We start from the raw sequence: 7513 nt of genomic DNA on the forward strand, positions 1-7513 counted from the left end.
TCATGTGGTCGTTCAGGGATGACTCGGTGAAACATAAGATATTACAATTTGTAATGTCCCGTTGGTAGAATATACGTGATTGTTGTTCGTCTATTTTATTATGGATTTATTGTACTTTGGCTAATAAGACCGATGGTATAGGTAGATTACCCTCTCGGCGACGGATCCTAATAAGGCACCCGGATCTTCGTCCACAATAATTCAGTCTCTTTCTCCTGCGAATTACTGGGATGAGGGCCTTGTCGGGAGTCTGAAGTAAATCCTTCCCCTCTGACTCGTTGAATAAAACATATTCCTCCAGTATGGGGTGAGTAATCGCTGTCTTGATATCTAGAAGCTCTTTTCAACCATAAGACACGGTGGCAGAAACATTATGTGCAACATAACTTACATACACAATAGCACAATTGGTTACAGAATCGTAAAACTGCAGCCATCTCCTTCTGTTCCATTGTCTCTCCTATACAACCCCATATGGCGATGTAGACTTCTGGCTGGGCCGTCAGGGTTTGGCTCTATGTTGTAGGAGTGGGCGGGCAGTGCTGATTGTGCATATTCCTTCACTCACTCATTCATTCATTTTCACTTAGGTTAGCCAGAGGCAGGGTAATGTAGCATATAGACAGTATGTGCTGCTAATATGGCCACCACTAATGACGGTCATCTAGATAGCCTTTATAAGCTGGAAAATAATATTTGACACATTATGTTTGTTAATATTATGCCTGTGAAGGTCCAACTAGTGGAGTAGACCACTACTGCTGTGGCTGTTGTCGTATAGGCTACTTATGCATTTAAAAAGGTTCAGACGCTATAGCCCTTATTGTACTAGCTGTTTACCAATCACTTTGTATCTTTACTAGATGAAGGTTTGAAATAAAAGTCTCTCATACTGTAAACATGTACACACACACACACACACACACACACACACACACACACGCATACACACACGAACATGCATACACACATTGACACACACACATAGCTACGCTCACACATACACGCGCATGCACACACACACACACACACACACACACACACACACACACACACACACACACACACACACACACACACACACACACACACACACACACACACACACACACACACACACACACACACACACACACACACACACACACACACACACACACACACACTATAGTCCTGTATCTACAGGAGCAGAGGAGACAGGATTTGATCATCGGAAAGAATCTCCATGTATGTAACGTGATAATGAAAAGGAAATATTCATATTAGGGGAAAACAAACCATTGAAAAGCTCCTCATTAGACCTCATTAATATATGCAAATGCTCTTAATTAGACAGAGGACCTTGGGATTCCTTCTTTCTCTTTGGCTTGTTTTTTCCCCCTGTTTGTTTTTCTCTTTTTGTTGTTTTGAAGTCCTTTCTCATTCCCTTTCGTCCTCCTTCTCCCATTTTCCCGGTCCTACAGTATCTTCCTCTCCTCCCCTCTGGTTCCTCTTACCGTCCTTTCATCCCTGGGGTGCCAACCTGACCTGTCCCTTCTCCTCTGACACCCACAGCGTTCTGCTTTACTGTACTGGAGGATGGAGCTGCTCCACAGGAGGAGTCCTGGTTTGGTGTCTCTCTCTGTCGTTCCGGCCAAACCCCATCACTCATAATGACTGGCACAGGCCCAATCTATCATCCACAGTGAGCTTCTAGTAAAGACACTTTCAATTGGGGCTCATGAAATCTCATCAAGGCTGTATAAGTTTGATTAAGTGTGGTGCCTTAACAAAGTCAAGATGAACGTATGTTTTAAGAGCTGAATGACATGTAATCTGACTTTTACGACCCACTCCAGTTCAAGTTCCATATACATGTATTTGCCATTTGTAACATTGGAATTTCTCCTCGAAGAGACCTGGTAAAAAAAAGAAGAAATATATATATATTTATATATATAAAATCGATACAAATAGACACTCAAGGTGCAGTTAGATAGACTTTTATCAGCATGGGTACCACTGTCTGTCAGGAGATGCTGTTGATGGGGCCTTGAGGGCCTCATTGAACATGCAAGTGTAAGTGAGATGTGTTATACTGTTATTTTATACAGGTGCACATTTGTCTCATAATTTACAGTGAACTTATATCGCTTTTATTTTTGGCACTTGGTTATTGTTAATTATTTACAGACATCTAATTGGCTCTTGTGTTCAGGGCAAAGGAATTGTTAATCTTAAGAGGTTTAGTGCCACCGCAATTTCCTTTTCCCATTTTTACAATATTTCTACAGTATTCTCAGTATTATTTGCAGTATATTTACACTACAATTTTCCCCACTAAGTCATGTAGTCAGTCAGAACATTAAACCTTGAGTCCCCAATGCATCACCATTATGAGACCCTCGGTCAGCTTCTGCTAGTAGCCAAAATAAGTTGGTTTCTTACTCAGTAAGAAAACTCCAAGCAAACAGAAAAGTAAACAAATGAAGATCAAAGTTGAACAGAGGAGTAAACTGAAGGTGCAGCAGCAGGCTGCCAAGATGTGACGTGATTGACGGCCCAGAGGAATCACAACTTTTGTTCAACATAATCCCAGGAGTGTGACAGGGCGCCCCTTACACATGGCCTACATGCAGCCCATACTCAGGGCCTTACCTACATATGAGGACACCAAGGTCTCGACATTTTGTAGCGATTCTAGCCTTGATTCTTCTTGGGTATGACGCTACAAGCTTGGCACACCTGTATTTGGGAGGTTTCTCCCATTCTTCTCTGCAGATCCTCTCTAGCTCTGTCATGTTGGATGGGGAGGGTCGCTGCACAGCTATTTTCAGGTCTCTCCAGAGATGTTCGATCGGGTTCAAGTCCAGGCTCTGGCTGGGCCACTCAAGGACATTCAGAGACTTGTCCCGAAGCCACTCCTTTATTGTCTTGGCTATGTGCTTGGTGACGTTGTCCTGTTGGAAGGTGAACCTTGGCCCCAGTCTGAGGTCCTGATTGCTCTGGAGCAGGTTTTCATCAAGGGTCTCTCTGTACTTTGCTCCGTTCATCTTTCCCTCGATCTTGACTAGACTCCCAGTCCCTGCCGCTGAAAAACATCTCCAGAGCATGATGCTGCCACCACCATGCTTCACTGTAGGGATGGCGCCAGGCTTCCTCCAGTTGTGACTCTTGACATCAGACCAATGAGCTCAATCTTGGTTTCATCAGACCAGAGAATCTTGATTTTTATGGTCTGAGAGTCCTTCAGGTGCCTTTTGGCAAACTGTAATGTGCCTTTTACTGCGGGGTGGCTTACGTATGGCCGCTCTGCCATAAAGGCCTGATTGGTGGAGTGATGCAGAGATGGTTGTCCTTCTGAAAGGTTCTCCCATCTCCACAGAGGAACTCTGGAGCTCTGTCACAGTGACCATTGGGTTCTTGGTCACCTCCCTGACTAAGGCTCTTCTCGCCCAATTGCTCAGTTTGGCCGGGCGGCTAGCTCTAGGAAAAGTCTTAGTGGTTCCAAACTTCTTCCATTTAAGAATAATGGAGGCCCCTGTGTTCTTGAAGACCTTCAATGCTGCATACATTTTCTGGTACCCTTCCCCAAATCTGTGCCTTGACACAATCCTGTCTCGGAGCTCTACGGGCAATTCCTTTGACCTCATGGCTTGGTATTTGCTCAGACATGCACTGTCAACTGTGGGACCTTATATAGACAGGTGTGTGCCTTTCCAAATCATGTCCAATCAATTGAATTTACCACAGGTGGACTCCAATCATGGCATAAGTCATGTCAAACTGCTGTGTATAATTGCAGGAAATTTGCTTTGAAAAATGTAAAAAACCTCTCTCCACCCTATTGCAAAATGTTTGGATGTGCGGGAAATTTGCTGTACACCTGCAACAACAACAAAAGTTTTGTAAAGCAAACATATTGGTTTACCTTTTGTTAATAAAATACTTTTTATTCAAACAGTTCCCTCTGTATGTATTAAATGTGTAGCGGCTAATTGTATAGCTAATAGGCTATGTGTTTGTCGATCGACTGAGGTGAATGAAGCTACAGCAACCAATGTGATGATGGCTGGGGTCATTTCTTCTTGTTTTTGCTGTACTCTAAATAGCCTTTTATAGTTTTTTAATTGTACAGAAATGCAGTGAATGAGGCACCCCTCTGGACCTCACTGAAACTCAGACCCTGGATACAGCTCTGGCCATACATACTGTCACGCCCTGACCTTAGAGAGCCTTTTTTATTCTCTATTTGGTTAGGTCAGGGAGTGACTTGGGTGGGCAAATCTAGGTTTCTATTGCTTTGTTGGCCTAGTATGGTTCCCAAAAAGAGGCAGCTGTTTATTGTTGTCTCTGATTGAGGATCATACTTAGGCAGCCCCTTTTCCCACCTTCAGTTGTGGGATCTTGATTTTGTTAGTTGCTGTAAAGCCTGCAGAAGTTTACATTCGTTTATCTTTTATTTTTTGGGGTGTTCATCAAAATAAAGAAAAATGTACGCTTACAACGCTGCACCTTGGTCTCATTCCAACAACGTACGTAACAGAAGAACTACCCACCACCAAAGGACCAAGAAGCATGACCAGGAGGAGCAGGGATCCTGGGCCCGGGAGAAGAGGGACTGGAGGATCTCATGGATATGGGAGAAGGTTATGGTAGGGGACAAGACCCTGCCATGGAAACAGGCGGAAACAGCAAGGGAGGAATGGCGGCGATACCAGGAGTCACTGCAAAGGGGCAAGCATGAGAGGCAGCTCCAAAAAATGGGGTGGGGGACACGGGGAGTGCAGGCTCTACGCTCGAGATCTCCAGTGCCCCTCCACGGCCCAGTGTATCCGGTGCCTGCTCCCAGAACCAGGCCTCCTGTATGTCTCCCCAGCCTGGTGAGTCCTGTGCCTGCTCCCAGAACCAGGCCTCCTGTATGTCTCCCCAGCCTGGTGAGTCCTGTGCCTGCTCCCAGAACCAGGCCTCCTGTATGTCTCCCCAGCCTGGTGAGTCCTGTGCCTGCTCCCAGAACCAGGCCTCCTGTATGTCTCCCCAGCCTGGTAAGCCCTGTGGCAGCTCCACACACCAGGCTGCCTATGCGTCTCCTCATTCCAGTGATGATCCATGGCCCGAAGCCTCCAGTGATGATCCATGGCACGAAGCCTCCAGTGATGATCCATGGCACGAGAACGCCCTGGCCATAGAGAGGCTTTTATTCTCTATTTTGCTTACTAGTGTTACTTGGTTACTAGTGTGACTAGGGTGGGCATTCTAGTTTCTTTATTTCTATGTTTTTGCCGGGTGTGGTTCTCAATCAGGGACAGCTGTCTATCGTTGTCTCTGATTGGGAATCATACTTAGGCAGCCTTTTTCCCACCTGTGTTTTGTGGGTAGTTGTTTTCTGTATAGTTTAAGCACCTTACAGAACTGTTTTGGTTTTCCCTCTTGTGATCAAATAAAATCATGAACATTTACTACGCTGCCCTTTGGTCCGATCCTCATTACGACGAGAGCCGTGACACATACAGTACATGCATACTGTACATTCTGAACGTACACACTCTGACACATACACGTGTTATAGTACATACAAACACTGTTGAAATGAAGCGTTTCAAAATATGCAAGTACACTGCCACCATTTTTAACAGTGTTGGGAATCACCTGAAAGGCTGTGCAAATGTTTTTCTGCTGCTGCTTTACAATTCATCTCATGAATGTTAACGTAACAATACATCAATAACCAGTAATATTGCATTGTAAAGCATAACCATAAAAAAGCACATTACAGATCCCCTTCAGGTGTATCCAAACACTTGCAAAAGGGTGGCAGCTGGTTGTAAGTATATATACATTTTTGTGTGTTTCAGATCTGTTTACTGTATACATAGATACATCACTACTCTGGTGTTGTGTTACTGATGATTTAGACTCAATTAAATCAAACCCATTGTGCATTTGTTACGACAAGGCTATTTTTCCCAGGGTCACATTTAATATAGTTTTTTGATACTTTAAAAAATAACTGTTACTGTTACCAGGTAGACTGCTCTCACAGGGAGATGGTTCCAGTTTTCAGTCTTGGAAATAGACGGCTTACTAAAATAGTCTGCTGCTGGACTGCAAACACATTCTCTAAGCGCTCAACAGAGGAAGACATTATGATTATTTCAATGTTACAAAAACACCCGATGGACAACTCATTACAGTAAATGACCCAAAATAATTTAACTTATTCAAATGGTCTTCATCTTTCAGTCCATAGGCGAGCCTCCGCTGGCATGAACTTTCCTTTTGATTCTTATGTTGTTTCCCCCCCTGCTTTTAATTATTCAATATTTGTTTGAATAAGTGAACATGAAAAATAATCTCTGTAGACTAAAGAAAGCAATAGTTAATTGGAGTTCAAGAAAAGTTTAGCAATTTCTTCTTCTTTTATACTTTTCTTGCATTGTACCATTGGACTTTTTCTGCTTTCATGTCAGTTCATTACATTTCATTTATTAATATCCAATATTTAATGTGCCAAAAATGTCAGATTCAAAGACATGAAAATGGGGCATTTTTTCCTCGTAAGGGGATGCTCAATCTGTTTGGTGCCTGTTGTTGTGACTCAGGGGGGCTCAGACATAGAGGGAGGGGAAGGAGAGAGACAGAGGGAGGGTAAGAGAGTGAAAGAGTGAACTCATCAGTCAGACCTGAAGTTTATCTTTAAACTACGCTCTTGAGTCCCAAACTACAGTTCTGCTGTGTGCCAAAAGGCATAACTTTACTCAAACTAACCTCAAAACACAATAAAAGACAGTTACAACTTAGCATAAACAAACATCAGTTCAGGGCTGTATTGGAGGCAATAAGAACTTTACTCAAACTAAACTTAACCCAAAACAAAAATGTATTTTCAGACGGTTACGGTGCCGTCAGGACTGCAGAAGAGTTCATGGTGTCTATGCATGAAGTTTGGATACAGACACACACACAAAAACACACACACATTGATCTGCTGGCTGTTTGCCCTTGACGTCTGTCCCTCTTTCAGTAGAGATGATCGATATTTCATTGACTGGCCGGGAGAGACACAAATACACACATTCACATTTACACACACACGCATGTACGCACGCACGCACACATACACACAAAAACACACACATACACACACATCTGAGTTGACTGCATTCTTGACAAAGATCATTTTGACAAACATAATTTCACGGCAAGATTCTGTAGGAAATCACGTGGTTTGAGATGCCATTCATCCACTCTCCTTTTCCTCTTTGTTCAGCAGCAGGCAGCTGTGACAGAAGCTCTAGTTTCACCTCGTCTCTGATAAAAGCTATCCCAAGTATGTCCCAGGTATAAGTAGTGTAATTACTAACAAATGACAGCTATGAATGGGATGACGGGGGACACTATTGTCATGTTTATTCATAGCACTTTATTCTCTCCTTCAAGGGCACTCACCGCAACACTAAACACACATTTAAAACTCTTCAACTGTGAGTGTTCTCGGAAAAGCTACGTAAAAGACAATACGAGAGTTTCAGAC

This window comes from Oncorhynchus tshawytscha, linkage group LG04 (genome assembly GCF_018296145.1).
Source record: "Oncorhynchus tshawytscha isolate Ot180627B linkage group LG04, Otsh_v2.0, whole genome shotgun sequence".
In the NCBI taxonomy this organism is placed as follows: domain Eukaryota; kingdom Metazoa; phylum Chordata; class Actinopteri; order Salmoniformes; family Salmonidae; genus Oncorhynchus; species Oncorhynchus tshawytscha.